This window comes from Mesoplodon bidens (assembly GCF_964165515.1).
Source record: "Mesoplodon bidens genome assembly, contig: HAP1_SCAFFOLD_636, whole genome shotgun sequence".
Taxonomy (NCBI): Eukaryota; Metazoa; Chordata; class Mammalia; order Artiodactyla; family Ziphiidae; genus Mesoplodon; species Mesoplodon bidens.
Genome location: NW_027671766.1, coordinates 163,935 through 184,683, shown reverse-complemented (window position 1 = coordinate 184,683; position 20,749 = coordinate 163,935).

Genomic DNA, 20,749 nt, shown 5'->3' with positions numbered 1-20,749 from the left:
AGGCACGCTTCCTGACCCCTCCAGACCACTACTGGACACAAGGAACACACACTAATGTTTCAGGACCCCAACCAGCAGTCACCTGCTTTGTGATTACTTCCATGACACACCCTAACACCACTGACTTTCCTGCTCCTACGGGACATGACATATATTTCCTATTTTAACACATACCACAGTGCATTATGATTGCAGGTAGATGTTCTAACAACTTGAAAGAGAATGATGACTTTTTTCTCTTTACATCTTGTTATTTCCTACTCCTAATATTTCTTGAAGAGAAACCATAAAAATATAAACAAACACAAAAAACAGATAATATACAAAACGTGTGCTTTGCACCTTAACACAAACTTAAGTAAAATTAATTCTGACAGTATCCGGCATGACAAACTTCCATGGTACAAATGAGAGTGGACCAAGGTTTGAGCAGGTACAGGAGACAATCCAGGCATGAACAACACCAAGGAAAGGTAGACAGGAAGTAACATGGTGTGTAGGAAATCACAAGACCAGTCTGATGGGAAGAGACTTAAACAAGACTGAAACTCACTTTCTAAACCTCCATCTCCAACAGGACAATTCGCAAGACACAGGTGCACCAAAGTGGCCCAATATTCAATCCCTTTAATGGTGAGGAACAGTTTAAAATTTTATAAATTTAGTTTGCCCAGAAGCAACTATCAGATGTTGGCAGGACACAATGAAGGCTTACCTTTGTTAACATAGTTAAGTCTCTCTCTCTCACAACTAGCCCACTTGGATCCACGTTCCTTAGCACACCCGACGCACTTACACAGCATTGATGAGCTTTACGCAACTGGAAGGTCACATCTTTATTTCTTATTGCAGGAACACAACATCTGGAAACTTTATTTCTATCAGAAGCTAAAGCAAAATTATTGTAAAATGAGTCATTTAAACCATACATTTTATCACCGTTAAAAAGCATCTGCTCTGTGCTAAGGATTAGAAATGATTCCTGTCCTTAAAGCCTCATTAAGGACGAAGATCTATAAACTCAAAATTTCAATCACATGAGATAAAGAACCAGAACCTTTAAGCACAGAAGTGCCTATGGAGGCCAAAAGTTATAGCTAAGTGACGGCTTCATGATAACCCTGAAGTACAGTCTAGAAAGATGAGGCTATGCAGAGTTGGAGTAGGAGGTGCATTAACTGCAGAGGAAACATCTGTGAAAAGACACTCGAGCCTGACACCTGCTGGGCACTGTAAATACTGCAGGTGGGGATGACGAAAGACCAGGAGTCCAAGTGTGAGAAGAGACAGAAATAAAAATAGACATGTTGGCCCAAGCAAGCCTGGGAGAGAGCATGGCTTGTATCCCACAGGTGATGAGGCCTGGGGCTACCACTGGCTGAGTAAGGGTGCCTCCGCTGATTAGAAAAAGGCTCCCCGCTTCTGAAGGACCAATTAGACAAAGGGAGTGATCACAAAAAGCTCCCCTTCCTCAGGGCCAAAGAGCCCCAGGAGGCTTGGCAAAGCACAGTTCAGATTACAGGCCTCTGTGCAGAGCACATGCTGGGCGGCTAGTATGCACTAACTCTGTGTGGGCAAGCCATTAGCAGCATTATTTTAGGCATATCTTGTCATGTTAGAAGATCACTCAACCCGAGTAGGCAGATGAACTTAGAGGCACTGAGACCAGGGGCCACGAAACCACCCAGGAGTTTCTACCATAGTCGGGGCAAAATGTAATGTGGACGAAGAAGCAAATTTAGGAGGAGGCCAAAATTTACAAGCTAGACCCACTGGATGAAAGTCATAAAGAAAGTTCAGGGAAGGAATTCTGAAGAGAATGGGCTCTGCATTTTTCTGACAATCAATGTAAAATATTAGGCAAAATTAAGTACAGTGGCCTTTAAGGTCCCTTCCAGCTCTAATTTCTTTTGATTTCTAACTTATTACTCTGGTTAAGTAAAGTCCCTTCAGAGGTACAGAACAGTTCCTACACCTGAATGGGATGCAAAGAATAATCTGACTTCTCTTCACCAGGGGATGTGTGGAACTGTCCTTGCAGAAGAGGTAACACATGGTGAGAACCCCAGATCCTAGAAAAGGGCCAGGCACACGATAAGTATTCAGCTTTTTGAAAACAAATGAACAATCATTTCCTCTTCTACATCTTCACACCCTTTATCTGCTGGTTGCTTTCTTTCAGCTTATAAACTTCCTCAATATACCCACTTAAAAAGCCCTCAGACCTATGATTCTTTGTATCTTGTTGTGGGTAACCTAAGTCTCTCCCATGCCTTCAAACACCTCTCCTCCCCAAAAGCCCAGGTATGAACCTTGGGCCCAGACCTGTCTACCAGGCCCCTCTAAAGCACTGAAGATGAAGTAAGATCCTCTCCCCACCCCCAATCCCTTCCTACTGTGCTCTGTCTCTCTCAAAAAGATGCAGCTGTAAACTGTCACCCACGCTTGCTGCCCTCCCTTTTCTAACTGGTCACCAGGCCCCACCCATTCTCTCTCAGATCTGCAAAATCCAGTCCAACCTTTTATAACTTAAGTGGGAACCTTAGATTACAATTCACCCTGCACCCAATCAAGTGCCTTGCACATGGAGGTCCGAGTGAGTCTCTAAACCACAAGTCCATCTCACTGTTCTTTAGGGTTTCCCACAGCCCTCAGGATAAACATCTAAACTTCTGACAGGACAAACAAGGCCCCCTTCTCTTGGGCCCCACTAACTTTCCAGTATCAACTCTCATTTCTTTCCCAAACCCTGAGTTCCAGTCCTATACCTTAGTTTTGCCATATTTTCTTATATTTCTCAAACTTTGACACACACTGCTCCCTCCTGCCACCCCAGGAGCTTCTACATATCCTTAGAAAGGATGGCACCTCCTCCAAGAAGCCTACCCTGAACTTTCCCTTCCAAGATTCTGTGCTCTGCAAAGGGGAAAGGTGGGGGGGGAGGGATACATTAGGAGTTTGGCATTAACATACACACACGACTCTATATAAAACAGATAATCCACAAGAACCTACTGCATAGCACAGGGAACTCTACACCATATCCTGTAACAAACTCTATGGGAAAAGAATCTGAAAAAGAATGGATATATGAATAACTAAACCACTTTGCTGTACACCTGAAACTAACACAATATTGTACATCAACTAACCTCCAATATAAAATAATAATTAAATTTTAAAAAAAGATTCTGTGCTCTGTAGCACCAGAACTCACTTCTTCCAGAGCACTGACTACTGCGCTTGTGTTTACCTGCCGCCCAGTAGAAGGGGAGATTACCTAGGGCAGAAGCATCGTCTCCAGCAGCCCTTGGTTCTGACAACTCATTCAAGTGCCAGGCTACTTTACACACATAACCTGCTTAATTCATTCTAAGAACCCACAGAAAGAGTGGTTTTTAATGTCATTTTACAAGTGTGGGGATTGCAGTTCAAAAGTAACCTGCCCAGGCCACAGACAGCGTAAGCCCTGGAATTCAAACCCTAAGCTGCCTTCACACCAGTGCTCCTTCCACTATATGATACGACTACTGAAAAACAGATTTTTTTTCCTGAACCCTGTTTTAATGGAAAGGAAATGAAGCTGGGATATATCCATTTCCTAATCGCTTTGGCGTGTACCAGGCAAAGTCGTTCAACAGACCAGGTAACATCTGTGGAACAATTAACGATGCTCCAAACTGTCCTAAGTGTTCTACATTGTAGGGTCTACAAACATGAACACAGTGCGACCTTGTAACCTCCAGAGAGAGTGAGTCCTGTTCAGCCCATGCTACAGATGAGAACACTGAGACCTAGAAGCCTTAAGGCACTCGGCCGGGGTCACCGAGCTGGCAGGAGTCCTAGGCCGTACGCCCCATCCAGCGCACACACACCCGGGCACTGGGCTCCGGTTCTAGTGCCCACCCTCCACCTTGCACCATCTAAAACCCCGCTTCGCAGCGCCCACATGAGAGCCCCTGGAAGCGGGAAGTACAAAGCTGTCTCAAACAGATGAACCAGTTTGCAGGGCAGAAGTTGAGACACTGATGTAGAGAACAAACGTATGGACACCAAGGGAGGAAAGCCGCGGCGGGGTGGGGATGGTGGTGTGCTGAGCTGGGCGAGTCGGATTGACATGTATACACTGATGTGTATAAAATTGATGACTAATAAGAACATGCTGTATAAAAAAATAAAGTAAAATTCAAAAATCAAAAGAAAGAAGAATACTGTCTACTGTCCTCCACGCCCCCTGGAACACTCACTGTAAATACCCAGGAGGTGCCTGCAGAATGAATGAATCAATGAACAAACAAGCTCACTCATTTCAAACGTGCAGTCACATGCGTAATCTGACCTTCTGAGAAGTTAAGCTTCTGGAAGGAGCCCATTTTCTTAATGTACTCAGCATCGAGTCATCACAAAACATGAACTCTTATAAAGCACTGCCCCCTCACCTCCCATGAGAGAGCAAAATTCCTCAGCAGGGAAATGGGAGGGTAGCAGACATTACGCGCAAACTTTAGGAAGGCTGCGGCTCACTGAGCACTTCACTAGGGCCCCTGACCGCCTGCCTGGTAGTAGGACAGACACACCAGGAATGGCTGCTGACCGGCAGAAAGAGCGCCCGGCCATTCAGGCAGCACACCCCGCACCCTGCCAAGCGAGGTCCGGCCAGCAAGGGAAAGACGCTCTCCACTGCAGAACCGCCCACCACTAGAAAGCCAGGTCCTGCCAGGGCCTGGACACACGAGGCCTTCCTTACAAGGGTTACACATCTGTGGCCTTGCTCTGCCTCGAATAAAAGACAGTGACGGGGACAACGTGACCATCTCCAGATGAACTTCCAACTTCGTTTCAAGTGCCTGGGTGCTGGGTCACAGTGGATTTCTCAACTCTTCCAATATTCAAAAATATCCATTTCTAAGATGCAGGAGGGTTGTTAAACATACACTTAGCACAGACCCCAGTCCCACTCCTGAGTATTTTCTCAAGTGACGTAAAAACCCAAGTTCACATGGAAAACTGCCCTGGGATGTTTACAGCAGCTTTATTCCCGATCCCCTCAAAAGTGGAAACATCCCACAAGTCCTGCCACCCGCAGGCGAATGGACAAACGGAAAATGGAATACAACACAGCCAGAAAAAGGAGTGGCTTCTCATACCCGCAACAACAGGGATGACGGACTTCCCTGGTGGTCCAGTGATTAAGACTCCACGCTCCCAATGCAGGGGGCCCGGGGTCCATCCCTGCTCAGGGAACTAGATCCCCCACGCCGCAACTAAAACATACTGCACGCGGTAATGAAGAGCCCATGTGCCGCAACTAAGACCCAGCACAGCCAAGTAAATAACTAACTAAATAAATATTTAAAACAACAACAACAACAAAACAAACCCGGGAGGAATCTCGCATAGGTTTTGCTGAGCCAACGCAGCCAGAATCAAAAAGCTACATGCTGTTGTTCCGTTTATCTGACTTTCTGGAAAAGCCAAAACCTTAGGGACAGAGAGGAGATTAGTGGCCAAGAGGCTAGAGGCACCCTGGCGCCAAAGGGCAGCAAATGGGATGACAGGATCGCTCTGCCGCCTGATGGCGATCAAAACTCCTACAACTGTGCACTACAAGTGAACTATGCTTCACGGCTACTAAGGACACACAAATTATTACATTTTGAAAAATGCGCCGGCCAGCCATCCCGTGCATGACAAGTGCAGTAAGAAGGGCGGGGAGGCGAGGCAAGTGGATCAGCTGGAGTTCTGAAGGTTCTCCCCACTTTCAGTTTCCCTCCCCTGGCATGTCTCCCCGCCCGGCCCACTGCTGCTCAGGTCGCCCACCCGGGACACCCGGAGTTACCCAACCGGAAAAGCCAGAGCCCAGGCTCAGCCACGCCTCCAGGCACAGGAAGGGCAAAAATAGAAAGCGCCAGTGCGCGGTGGAGGGCTGGAAACCCTCGGACCTCAGATAACTGCGGAGAACCGGGCCTCGGAGTCAACATCGGCTCCCAGGCGGTCCCAGCGTCCCAACCCCGACCCCGGTCGCGACACAGTTTCCACAAAACTGACACACACGGAGCCCGCGCGAGGGGCGGGTCGCGCGGGCTTCCCCGCCGGGTCGCCTGGAGGCCGGTCCCCCGCAAGCTGAGCGCACGAAAGGGCGCCCCAAAGGCGCCGGCCCAAGGCGCCCGCTGCGCTTTCCCTCCGGAAGGTGGGCTGCGGGGCCCAAGCGTAAACCCTGAGACAAGGTACACGCACACCACGCCGCCACAGGGGACGAGAGGCCGGGCGCCCACCTGGCCGGACACCCTGCATTTCTGGAATCACCGGACTTCTGTGTAAATTTCCCTTTGGCGTGTCATTTTCCAAAGGCCACTCAAGATCAGGGGACGGAACGCCTCCTCTCCAAGTGTCCTGCCAGCCCACCCACTCAAGATCAGAGGGACAAAATGCCTAACTAAAACAAAACAAAACAGAAACACAAAAAACTGGAGAGAGGGAGGAAAGGGTGCCCTCAAAAATAAAAAAAAAACCTAAGCACGTTGACAGCGCTAAGAATAAACTACCAGGAAACAGAATCCCTACATGTCAGATCCTAAAGTACAGAAGGGCAAGCCCGCCGGCAGTCCAGGCCCGGGGGGACCGGGGTCCCCAGCCCTGCAGAGCCAACCGCAGACCGGCTCGGGCGCCCCTCGGAAGCGCGGGGTCCCCGCGGCCGAGTCTGCGCCCCCGGCCGGCGCCGGCTCCCCTCTGCCCACCCTGCGCGCGGGGGCTGGAAACGGCCGCGGAGAACCACGGCGCGGGGGGAAGGGGGGCTCCAAAGAAGGTCTGGCGACTCGAGTCGCTCCGTTTCTCGGTGGGCTCAGCGCGCGCAGTGGGGGAAGAGGGGCGGGGGTCCGGGAGGAGGGGACGGGTGGCACTTACGTAGACCTGCAGCGGCCACAGGCAGACGGCGGGCTCGGCCCCCACGAGCGACTCCAGCCTCAGCTCCAGCTTCTCCCCCATGTCTTCGCGCGCGGCCCCCGCACCGTGCTAGTCTGGCGCTTGGGGGAGGGGCGCGGCGCCGCCGGCGGGGGCGGGGCACACGGGCAGGCGGGCGGCTGAGGGGAGGGCGCCTGGCCTGGGCCTCAGCCGCCGCCGCCGCCGCGCTCCCGTCCGGCCCCCGGTTCCCTCTTTGTGGTCACAGGCCTGGGGCCTCCAGCGCTGCTGCGAACTCGGGCCGGCGTGAGGCGAGCACAGTGAGCCGGGGGCCGGGGCGAACCACTCACGGCACGCGCGGCCCACCCCGTGGACTCGCCCGCTCTCACGACGCACGCACGCACGTCTTCGGCTGACCCCGGCCACCCCCACCGGCCCGAAGTGGGGACCCGAGGAGAGCCCTCGGTGCCTGGGGTGGCGGGTTCGACTCCCGCCCTTGACGTACCGTGACACACACACACACACACACCCCTCCCCCCCAATAAGAAGACTATAATTCCTCATTAAATATGACAGCCGGCATCCCGGCTTCTGTTCACAAAAATGCCGTGTATGTAGCCTATGCTAGGCACCAGACCACGGACGCTCAGTACTGGCAAAAAAGGAAATGCCCTGCCCTCATGGCACTGCCATTTTAATTGGAATAGTAGTGACAATGGTCAAGGGAGAAAATAAAGTGTCATCATCGCCACGGGGATGGTTAATCTCACGTGCGCACTGCGTGGGGCCCCGGCAACCACAAACATTATTCCAGATGTGGCCAGGAAGGTATTTTTCGGAAGAGATTAACACTGAAATTGGTCCATTTTGCGTAAAGGAGATTGTCAGTGCCGTGGCGTGGGTGGGCCTCGTCCATCAGTTGAAGGACTGGAGAGAAAAATGAGGTTCCCTAGAAAGAGGGAACTGTTCCTCCAATGGCCTTGGGACATCAGCTCTTCCCTGTGTCTCCAGCCCAGAGTCCTGCCCTGACTTGCCTGCCTCACGGTCACGAGTCAACTCCTTAAAACAAAACTATATATGTAAAAATACTGAATATACACAAGCCTATTAATTTGTATATGTGTGTCTACATATTATATATGTATACACGTTTATATGTGCGTGCGTTTGTAGTATATGTGTAAGTACTATATACAGTATACTTACAAGCCTATATGTGTGTGTATATATTGTATGCATGTATGTATGTGTATATATATAGTATACATATTATAAATGTGAACATGCTGTATATATACACACACCCATATATTGATATATGGGTGTGTGTATATATACAGTATAGGTACACTGTATGTATGTATGTATACAGTGTATATTTATATATAGGTGTGTATATATGTTGTATACCTGTATGTGTATACGTTGTATAGGTATTATATGTATATATGTATATACTATATATAGACACACTTGTGTATGTATTTATATGTGTATTTACATGCACATATGTACATATAGGTGTGTATGTGTGTGTATACGTTGTGTATATGTATGTGTATATATCTTATATATATATGTATATATATGATGAATTTATATATACAGTACATATATATTTTTATGCTACATGCTTTTATATGTAGGTGTATATGTGTGTCTATATGTACGTGTATGTATTGCATATATTATATATGTATGCATACTATATATATACACACACCTAAATATCTTTGTATGTGTGTATATATGTATGATATACATGTACCTAGGTGTCTATTGCATGTTATACGTATGTGTACATACTGTATATATATAAACTATGCATTTTATGTGTGTATGTATAGTGTATATGTATGTGTGTATTGTATATGTGTATATGTGTGTATACATACTGTATATATACAAACTGTGCATTTTATGTGTGTATATGTGTGTGTATTGTATATACTATATGTGTATATGTCTGTATGCATACTGCCTATATACACAGCTGTATATTTTTGTATGCATGTACATATGTACGTGTGTGTGTATATATACACACATAAACCCTATGGATTCTGTTTGTCTGGAGAACCCTTACTGATACGGACACTTATGACAATTGAGCACCTGCCCTTTGCCAGCCAGGGAGCCAAACACTTGTCTTTTCGGTGTCTGCCTTAAGTGTCACAAGTCCCGGGAGGGAAGGTGATGCCGCTCCTACCAGTTGAGGTGCCTCAGGGTCAGAGAGGTGCACAGCGCGGGGGGCTGGAGCCTGGTGGAGCCCAGGTGGAGTTCTAGCAGCAGTACAGCCTAGCAGTCCCACTTCCCCGGGTGCTTCTCACAAAGACGCCGAGGGAGAGACTGGGTCTGAAGGAGGGGATGAGGAAGCTTCCGTGGGTCTGCAAGCCCAGACCAAGGCTGACTCGTCAAGGGTGTTAGAGGTCAGGACTGTGGTTACCCCGGGGGTGGGGTTACACAGAGCCATTCCCATTCTGAAAAAGTATCCATTCTGCTCTTGTTTGTATGTTTACCCCCCTCCCCCAAATCTTTTAAAAACAGATTCTCTTGGCTGCTGGGAGCACACACGGGGAAGTTGTGTGTGAGAGGGTGCAGTCCAGGGGACAGGGAGGATAAGACCCCCACCCTTAGCGCCAGGAGTGGCTCAGCTTTGTGAGCTAAGGATGGCCCGCGAGGTCCCAGAGAGAAGGGTCCCTACTCCGTCCCTGCTCCGTGCACCCCATTCCCAGCCTGAGAAGCCTAGAGCCACCCCCCACACACACACACCAGGGAGGAGAGCCAGTCACCCTGGCTCACAGGCTGCGGCTCCAAGACTCCTGGCACTAGGAGCTCAGCTTTCATGCCCTAGGACAGGGCCAGAGCTGTTGTCTCCGGAAACTCTCTGTCTCTCGCCCGCCCTCCCTCCCCCCCTCCTCCGCCTCTTCCCCTCCCGCTCCAGCTGGCCTGCCCTCCACCCTGCATTTCTACACAGGATGGCTCACAGACAGCTGCTCCCTGTGTCCACCCACCACCATTCGATGGATGTCAAAGCAAGCCCTGGGGACTTCCCTGGAGGTCCAGCGATTAAGACTCCGAGTTTCCACTGCAGGGGGCGCAGTTTTGATCCCTGGGCAGGGAAATAAAATCCCACATGCCGCACAGCACGGCCAAAAAAATAAATGAATAAAAAATAAAGTTATAGTGATGAAACAGCCCTAGTGGTGCTAGGATGGGACATATAGCTCTATGGTATAGAATAAAGGTCCAGAAACAGATATATGAGAACTTGATATGACAGAAAGTGGGGAAATTAAGGAGTTTTCAATAAATGGCATTAGGACAATTGCATATCCATGTGGGAAAAAGTAAATTAGAAAAAATAAAAGCAAGCCCTGGTCAGGTGTGACCTTGGGCCCAGGGCCATTGGCACACGTTGTCGTGTGGGATGTTCTTCCTTAGACTCCTCCCTCCCTCCTGTGCCACTTTCCCCACCAGGTAAAGAACTCTGCCTGGTCAATAAGACCCTAGAGGTCCTTGGCCATTGCTATTGCAGTTGGAATTGTTACTGTGTTTACATAGGGTGACCAACACCCGCCTGCAGTTTGCCCAGGACCGCTCAGGTTTGAGCGCTGGAACTGTGGGGAAACCCTCATTCCCGGGGAACCCCAGAAGGCTGGTCAGCCTATTTAGGACGGATCTCTCACTTGATCTCCCAACCCCCGAGAGCCAGAAAGGGAATCTCGCCCCTCCTTCCATTGTAACCTTCATTCATTCATCCACTCATCCCTTTATTCAACTCCTTTATTCAGCAAGTATTTATGAAGCATCTACTACACATCAGACACTCTTCTAGGTGCTGGGGACAGTAAACTGAGAAGGTGTGATTTATTACATAGGGATGATGTCTCGGAGACCACTGCAGGGCAGGGGAGCTGGGAAAGGGAAGGGGCAGTTCTAAATGCAGGCTCTGACGGGATTGGGGCAGACCTTGCCCTGGGACAGGCTGGTTGCTTCAACACAGCTGTCCTCACCCAGGGCCATCCTGCCCCCGCCTCACCCAGTTCTTTGGTCATGTCTGGGGAAAATCTGTGGTGGTCACAACTGGGTGGGAGGGGCCCCTGGAATCAAATGGGTGGGGCCAGGGATGCTGCTGAACCCCACACAGTGCCCAGAAGAGGCCCCCAGCAGAGGATGACCCGCCCCAAATAACCCCAGTGCTGTGGGGGAGACCCTGCACTGATATTATTCAGACCCGCTGGTGCCCCTAGATTCCTGCACAGGCAGGGACTCTAACCAGGTCATCTCTGTATCACGAGGTGACCTAGAGTGGGGCAGCCAGGAGGGCTGAGTATCGGGGGTGAAATGACAAATCTCTGTGCCCACTCTCCCCGCCGCACCCCAGGGTTGATGGCCTCTATCTCCTCCCTGTGCAGGTAGCTTTTCCCTGAGCCATTTCTTCTTGTCAAGGTCCCTGTCGCAGGTTGGGTTCCCCAAAGATGACGTTGAGAGCAAGGATTGGAGTGCAGGTGGTTGATGTGAGACGTGCAGACAACAGATACAGCTGCCATAGGGTCCCGCAATTCCACTCCTGGGCATAGATCCGGAAAAAACTCTAATTCAAAAATATACGTACACCCCTGGGATTTCCCTGGTGGTCCAGTGGTTAAGACTCCGTGCTTCCAGTGCAGGGAGCATGGGTTCCATCTCTGGCCAGGGAACTAAGATCCCACATGCCGTGCGACAAAAAAAAAAAGAAAGAAAGAAAGAGAGAAAGAAAGAAAAAGAAAGAGAGAAAGAAAGAAAAGATACATGCACCCTAATGTTCATTGCAGCACTATTTACAATAGCCAAGATGGGGAAGCTACCTAAATGTTCACTGATGGATGAATGGATAAAGAAGATATGGTACATATATACAATGGAATATTATTCAGCCATAAAAAGAATGAAATAATGCTATTTGCAGCAATGTCGTGGATGGACCTCGAGATTATCATACTAAGCACTGTGAAGTGCCTGGGGCAGCCACTCAGAGCAAAGCGGCCACCAACCCTGCTGCAGCTGCCCAAAGAGAGAGTGGAGGGCGAGGGAAAAATACGTTGGCTTCTCCCATCCCCCTGCCCTCCAACCTCTGGCCAATGTTTTCCACTGGCTGAACCTACCTGGAAAAGAGTTGGCGAGGAAATCTGGGCGATGGGGTTTGCAGGATCAGCCCTGTGACACGGAGCAGAGCAGTGGAAAGACAGGGAGCTGGTCTGAGGCAAACAGGCCAATGGCAGCGCAGTACCCACTTCTCCCTACCTCTCCTGTGCCACTGAGTGGAACCATCTTCATGCGCGACCTTTCTCTTCCCTCATCTCCAACATCTACCCATCCATCCTCTCAGGAGCTCATCCATTCCTCTCTCTTCCTCACAGCCTCCGCCATCACTCACTATCGTTACTGCAGCAAGCACCGCTCTGCCTTCTCCTGTCTCCAGACTCCCTCTTCTAATCAGTCACTACACTCCAGCCAGAAGGATTTTTCTCAAATGCCTATCCTACGTCACTCTGCCGCTTCGAGTCCTACAATGGCTGGCCCGTTGTGCTTAGGATCCAGTCCACATTCCATGGCAGGACTTCATCACATCTCCAGTCTCTCCTCCCCTGACATACGCTTCCATCCTCCACACTCCCACATCCTGAACCTCAGGCCCCTGAATTTCCTGGGGCGGCTCTCAAGTCAGGGCCTTCACACGTGCTATTCGCTGTCTTCACAGAGCCCTCCCCTATCGTGCACCTCTTCTGACTTAAGCCCTCTCATGTTGGCCTCAATGGCAGTACTTCTAGGAAGACGTCCCTGGTCCTCCTCACCTGTGTTCCCTTGCACCCAAGACTTTCCCCGGTGGTAGGGGTATCAGATTTAACAAATAAACCATGCAAGTTTAACCGGGTGTCCTGTATTTTTATCTGCAACCCTACCTGATAGGCACTTGTTCCAGAGTATGACAATTGCATGTTGACATTTTAATTTCCCTACTAGGCTCCAAATCGCTTAAGGATAATGATCTTGTCAATACGATTCCCCATTTTGCTAACTAACTAGGTAAGGTTGGATGAATGGATCAGTGACTTGTGGATGGGAGTTTTTACTTGAAATCGTATAGAACTAGACTTCAGCCCTCAACAGGAGAGATGCTTAAGAGACTCAAGGGAGGCTAATGACAATTACTCACCCAAGTGGAGGCTCCTAGGTTGGTTCTGGGCCAGCCTCTCAGGGTGTAAGAGAAGAACTTGGAGGTGGAAACTGTACACTAAAGGGAAGTGACCAGAAGGTATGACTGGCAATGATTATGTAAAGCTTTCAGGCTGCACAAAGCTAACAGACTAACTTCAGCTGGTTTGGGGATTGCTCTGGCTCACACAGCTGGAAAGTTTATGCTCCTGCTGCTGGGGTTAAAACAGTGGAAAAGGCCAGAAGGGTGATGCCAAGGATCATCGTACTCTTTTGACCTCGCGATGGTTTTCTAATAGAAAGCTGAAATCTTGCTATTTTCAGACCTGGTACCCAAGGGCAAGTACGTCACAAATATGAAAAAAGTGAGAAAGGTGGAAGAAAGGCAAATTAGAGCCCACCATCTAAAGAGGCAGCCTCTACTGGCTGCAGACAAACCTCCATGCTGCAACGCAGGCCCAAATTTTCTCCCCCTTCAAGAAAAGACAGGAATCAAGATGTTAATGCTTCATCTCATGATTTTTTTTAACATGCCCATTAAGTCAATAAGTATTAAATGGTTCAAAAAGAACACAACTATAAGTTTATTACTCCGTGCGGGCTTCCAACCCTTTACGTGGAATCAACATGTGTCTCCAGGCTGAGATTCCCCTCAACTTGCAAACCTCAGGCAGATGCTGATTCAAATCCCAGAAGCCTCTAGTTGAAAATCAATGTCTGAGATGCTCTGCGGAATCTAGGGAAGCATTTGCTAATTTGCTCTGGGGCGAAATCTTCTATCAATATCAATCAAGCATGAATGTAGATAATTTTCCCACGCTACCAATATAGTCATCTATATGTTTAGTCAACATTTATTGACTATCGCATGGGGAGGTTTGGTGGTCAGTAAACAGTGGAAAGAGGCCCAGAAAAAAGGGGGTACACTCAGGCTTGAAATCCACCAGGTACACGCCTCTGCTGCCATACCAGTTATTTATATACTTATCTACTACTTCCATCCTAGTTGGTTAACAGTCTCTGCCCCAGCCCTAGCCCTGTGGGCCTCAGACCCCAGCAGTGGGCCACTCATCTGTGGCCACCTACGGCAAGGTGGTGCTTTCCTGGAGTCATCCTCCTTTGGCCACTTGTAATTTGGCCCTCTTTAGGGTACCATACTAGTTGTTCAATATTTTGAGCATCACACACCAACTCTCCAAAGAGAAAGTAAAGTGATAAAGGTTCCCCCAAATGCTCACGTGGCTTTTGTCTCTCCCTAACCTCTTTTCTTGATTAACTCCTGCGCAACCATTCAGATCTCAACTCAAATGTCACTTCCCATTTCGCCGTCTGGACCGTGTCTCCCTGACATTTATTCTCAGAGCTCTGTTCTTTCACTTCATAGCTTGTATCCATTTGCTTATTTGTTTGTCTGCCTCCCTGATGAAGCTGTAAACTCCATAAGGGCAACAAAAAGCAGAACTTATTTGGCAAACTGCACAGGCTTCTATATGGTTTACGTGGGACTGGCCACCTACCCAGCTCCAAAGATGGGTCCTGTTGTATTCCAGCCAGTTAGCATGTCCCTTCCTCCAGGTCCTACTCATTGGCACAGGAATGAGAACCTGATCTAAGGCAGCCCAAGCAGAGTGAGGCTGGACACTCTGGCGAGGAAAGCAGAGCTACAGACCCGTTCTGAAGAGGCAATGTCACCAATGTGGTTATCATGAAGCATGACACAAAGGAGGACAAAGACGCAGAGTCCCAGAAAGGTGGCTCCAAAGGATACACAACATGGGCCTCTCGAGTAAACCAGATCTGGGCTGGCCCTTGTGTTTGGACTGTTCAGTTACATCAACCAATAATTTTTTTCTTTTCTTTTTTTTGCTTTAGCCAGTTGGGACCAAGGTTTCTATGTATTGTGACCAACAAAATCCTAACTGATATATCTTGTCCCTGTATCCACAAGAACCTTGCTCATGGAAGACACCATATCTTGAACAATATGCCATTGGGAGAACTGGAGATGGTTTAATGGGGGAGGTGACTGGGTAACATCAGCTGGAGCCTTAATTTGAACATAGTTCTTTAGAAAATATGTTAGACTGCCCAAGATTTAAATTCATCAGAAATTCAGGAGTATTTGCCCCGGTGTGTTTTACAGCAGAATTGTTCCTACCTGAGGTTACTAACCTGCTCACCTGTCATTTCCTAAGAACTCCTAAAGATTTCTGCTTCAAATCCTGGACTTTCAACCTAAAGAACCTATGGTTTTAAATTGGGGGAAGGGAACAGGAAAGAATGATTCAGCCTCTAGCCGCTTTTTACTCTGCTGGATAAGATCATTAATTTTTTCCCCCAGAATGACCTGTGACTTCCTACATTTCTTACATTTCAACTTCAAGTTTCATTTCTCGGGATGCCTACAGCTTTTCACCTGGCTAGATGGAAGCCAAGATTTTACTTTTCTCTTGGGGGCTATTCTGCTGGGCTAGAGTCATTAGAAGCAACTTTAACTTCAGGTTATTATAAATATCACATCTTTTAAAGCATAATCAGGCTATGTGGTTCATGATCTGGTTCTTAGATTAAAGGTCTGTGTGGCCAAAGGGCTGTACTTCTACAACTACTGAGAAATAAACAACCTTGACTAGTCAGGGAAGGAAAAGTCTGCAAGTCGGTCCCCATAGCCTGATCAGGGGATTCTTTTCCTCCTTCCCTGATTCACCAGAAAGCACACTTGCTCATACTGTTCACATTCTCAAAATATGTTTGTTACTCTCAGAGCTCCTGGAATACATATCCTCCAATGGTTGCCTTTTGTCAATGAACTGTTCTGCACAGCTCCACTGCTTATATTTTAGCATTTTTTTTCCTTTGGGAGAGAGAAGAGTGGCTTGTAAAACTACTAGTGGAAAATAAGCATTAAGAATCACTTCACCTTCTTCATCAAATAAATCCACCTGAATTACTGGTTCTGTGAACCAGTATGTAATTCAAAAGTTTGATGAAGAACAGAATACTTTGAGTCTCAAAATATCTCTCCATAAATTACTTATTAACTACAAAGGGACAAATAATAACTTCACAGTGGAGAAAGTGCGGGGGCACCACCTTAACCAAGATGCTAATGAGACAGATGACCATCAAGGGGCTCCTGTAAGGATGCACAGAGAGACACACCGTCACCTCTGTGGAACCCCATCCAAAGCACAGAACATGAAAGAACCATGAGGAAACAGGACAAACCCAGAATCAGGATCATTCTACACAACAACCAGCCTATACTCGTCACAAACTCTCACAATATGAGGAACAAAGAGGCTGAAGAATTATTTCATACTTAGACCAAAGTGACATGAGAACTAAGTGCAATGCATGATTGTAGACTGGTTCCTGGCCTGAAAAATTTAGCCATTAAGGATGTTACTGGAATAACTGGCAAAATTTGAATATGCATGGTAGATCAGTCAACAGTATCAATGTTAAATTTCTGACTTAGACCACTGTGCTGTGGTTTGGTAAGAAAATGTTGTTTCGCTTAGGAAGTAATCACTATTTCCAGGGAAAAGGGCAAAATGTGTCCTTACCCTTAAGGGGTTCAGGAGAAAAAAACATGTATATATGGAAAAGACAGTGAATGCCAAAGCAAATAAAGCTAAATATTAATAATTGGTGAATCTAGGTAAAGCACATACAAGAGTTCTTTGTACTAATCTTGCAACTTTTCTTTAAGTTTGAAATTATATCTATAACTATATATCTACATCTATATAGATATATAAAAATCAACACACACAATTCAAAATAAAATGCATCAACCTAAAATCCAGCCTATTCTTCAGGTATTGTTGGCAATCTCAAGAGAAACAAAGGCTAGGATACCAAAAGGGATTGGGTCAGTAGATTCATTCATTAGGACCCTGAGTACATTTCTACTAACTTAAATTATGCTTTCATTTGAATCAAACATTTTGGACTGCCTTCAGCTTAGTGCCAATTACTTATACATTTAAACACTCAAAGGATGAATTCCATACTTTTCCCCAAGTGAGGCACAAGGCTGTCAGTATTCTCGTGCGCTAACAAGGAAGCAAGGCCAATTTCTATAACCTAACTATAGGACTTCTGGGTACGTAAACTTTTTCTCATATGCCCAGTTCCCTATTTTCTTAGAAAGTCCAATTTGCTCTGGGATTTCAAATACCACAGGCTCTTGTTTTTGTCACAACAAATGAACTATTTTATTCTGTAGATTCTTAAAAAGAAATTCAATGAATCTTTGCTCACTGCTAGCTTTTCGAGATCTCTCCCAATATCTCTTTGATCAAGCTTTTCCACCCACTCTGGAATAATCCAGGGGTAATTAGAACTTCTTACCTTCTTTAGCCCAAAAGGAGCCAATTCATCACAAGCTGTCATGGATTCTGATTCTAAATTACCAAGAGCCCCATTACTAACAGAGGCAGGGAATCTTCTTTGCAATTAAAGTGATTGATTTCTTTGCAGACGCAGTAGCATTTCACTTCTTAATTATGTTCATTCGGATCAAATGTGAGAAAATTCTTCCTCATTTTGTTTTCCATCCAAAGGACACGATACAACAAACATTAATCCCAGAGTGATACAAGGCCAGACCTGCAAGGGCCTTAGGCAGAGCTGGACATCTATCAATGGGTCTTGTCCATTTTACAGGGTCTTCGTGGCTCCTTAAGCTCTAAAGAGGAGAAAAGGGGCTAATTATTTGTTCCATCACATACTTCACCTAAGCGCTGGCCAAACCTTCCAGCATCCGCTAAGTTGTGATGAGACAGCATTAGACGTTTAGATAAACATAGACTAGCGCCGAACAGAACAACTTTGTTCCTCGTGCAGGCAAAGAACAGAGCCACCGTGCTGGGGATGAAGCAGTGTGTGCAGGGAAACATAAGCAACGAGGGAACAAATCTGTTTTTTCTCACTTAGGTGGTATTAACATGGTTATGTGTTGTCAAATTTTGAAAGAGAAAAATAAACAAAAACAGTTTGGGAGAAGGAGGAGGACACTCCGGAGGATCTGAAGGAACGTGAGGCCACCAAGGCTTACACAGATTTCCCGAGGCCTGAAAGACACCTGCCTGTCCACTTTGCTTTTAACCTTAAAGACTGGCCAGTTGTGGCTCCCGCAGCCTGTAGACCCGGGGCCTGCATCCTTAGCTCCCCTTCCCCACTCTCCACGTGGTCAGCAGACTGGCGTCCGTTCACTCACTTGAGACATTCAAAGGTCAAGGTTTTCGCTCAATGAGTATCTTCCAGCGATCTGTGCTCCAGACAACAGTGACTACCCTTTGTCCTGGTATGAATGCAGTTGCTCGCCGTTTTCCAAACACTTTCACACATATGTAAAGAAGAGTCTGGGAGCCCTCCAAGATTTTAAATTTTAGTTTAAAATGAAATTATATAGTAAGCTTTTGAAAAATTAAAACATCCACATATGTGAGATTGTACCTCTGCCTTTACTGCAGGCTGTTTGCAAAATTCAGGAAGCCCTGCCTTTCCATTCATTAAACACATAGTCGTTGAGCACCTCCTAAGGGCAAGGCAGGATGCCAGGTGATGGAGGTGGAGAAACAGGGCTTGTTCCTTGCTCCGATGGGGAAGGCACGTAAGCAGACACCCTCGGCACAGGAAAACACAGAATGGAGGTGCTGTGATGGGATAAAAGGGTCACGCTTATAAGAACAAAGGAAAAGCGCATCCTTCCAATGCAGGAGACACAAACAAGCTCAGGAGGTTGGCAGGTGTCTTGAAGGAACATCAGTCTTGCTGAGGGGGGGCAGAAACTCCAGGCTTACCCGACGTAGCACGGGCATATATGCTCGCCACATTCCAAGAACCAGAAACACAAGAAAGAAGAAGCCAGACCAGACACCACAAAGCTGTGACCGTTGGGCTCAGAAGTCTGGGATTTTTATGAACCAAGGAGGAGCATGAAGGGGAAGTGACGGTCCAACTGGCTGTGCTGGTAGGGGCAGGTGGGGGCAGATGAGGCTGCTGAAATGATCCACTGGGGGCTGACAGAGCTGGCTGTGGCAATGGGAATGGAAAGAAGTGGAGATTCAAGAGATTTGGGGCCGGTACAAACCACAGGGACTTGGAACCATCATATGAATGGATGAGGAAGTAGGCAAAATAGACTCTGAGCACTATTATATGTGAACACTTGGATGGCGCCCATGGACTGGCCGGCTTTTGCTGTTGAAACATTTCCTGTGTTTAAACAGTCACATCCTGCACTGAGCCCTTGTTTTAAGCTCTTCAAACATCCCTGAGAGAAGTGGGGGAGTTATTTCAATCCTCCTTTTTACAGATGAGAGAACCATGACTGGCAAGGTTTAGCCCTAAGCAGGAAACCCAACTAACCCAACTGATCGGTGCAGAGCTGGGACGAAAGAACAGTGTAGTCCTCATTACACAATCCAGCGAAACACAAAGATGGCTCAAAACTGTCCTAGTGGCATGTTTCCAGCCTAAGTGGGACAAAGTTCATACAACTTTATACCGTGAGCTGTGTTGTAAGGTGGTCTGTTGATAATGTCCATTCCAAAAGCCAACGGAAAGCTACCAGTACGCTGAATCATTAAAAACATGGAGGTACAGGACTCAAGTCTTACACGGTTCTGAAAAAAATACCCTTCACAGATGCTATCTTTAGACTCAAGTTTTCCCAGCATAAAGTTTTTAAAAGAACAATCCATCTAAAAAGCATGTAAAGAAATTCATTGACAAAGGTTTAGATGTTTTAGGACTTTAATGTCCTTCACACGGTCAACATAAAACACTGACAATGGATGAACAATAGGGGAAAAGACTATTCAGCAAAGATCTTCCTTCTTCGGCATCACTGGTCAAACACCAGAAGGAGAACAATCACGTGAAGCAACAGTAAGGGAATTTAACACAGATTTTTAGTTTAACAGCATAACTGAAAAACAAAACCAACCAACCAACCAACCAACCGATCTTCTACCCACTGAAAGGAAAGGAAAAGTGAATCAGGGAGCTTCCAAATCTTGTGAAGCAGCTTAAAAAGGGAGAGGGGAGGGGGAAGGGAAGGCACACGACTGTTGAGAACCTAACACTCTAATGCACAAGGTCAAGGATCCTAACAAATTCTCAAAGTCTCAACATATACCAACAAGAACCGTATTATTAGAAATATAAAGGCACAGAGATATAAATGCATAGATATATAAACTATTTGGTAGTAAAAACAGACCTTGCTATACAAACATATAGTAAGTCACTTCTATCGCTTTATGAGAACAACCGTATAAAGAAAGGATCCAGAAGACCTCACTGCTGTCATCTTGCAAAGGATCAAAATTCAGCACCTAGAGGGCCCCACCCACCCTCCATGCTGTGTGTCTGTGTGTCTCTAAAAATAATAACCTGCAATTGGCATATAATTAAACCCATAGGCAGCTTTGAATATGAGATCTAGGCAGCAAAGACAGCAAAGACAACAGTAGCTGGAATTTGGTAGAAAAGTAAGAGAAGACTTTTTAAAAGCTTCCAGTTCAAGTCAGAATTAAGGTTAAGTTTCAACAGCTTGGCATAGCTGTGGATGCTTTTCTGTTCTCTGAAAAAAGAAGAAAATCTATCATAAGTATGTTCATTCGAAAAAAATACTGTG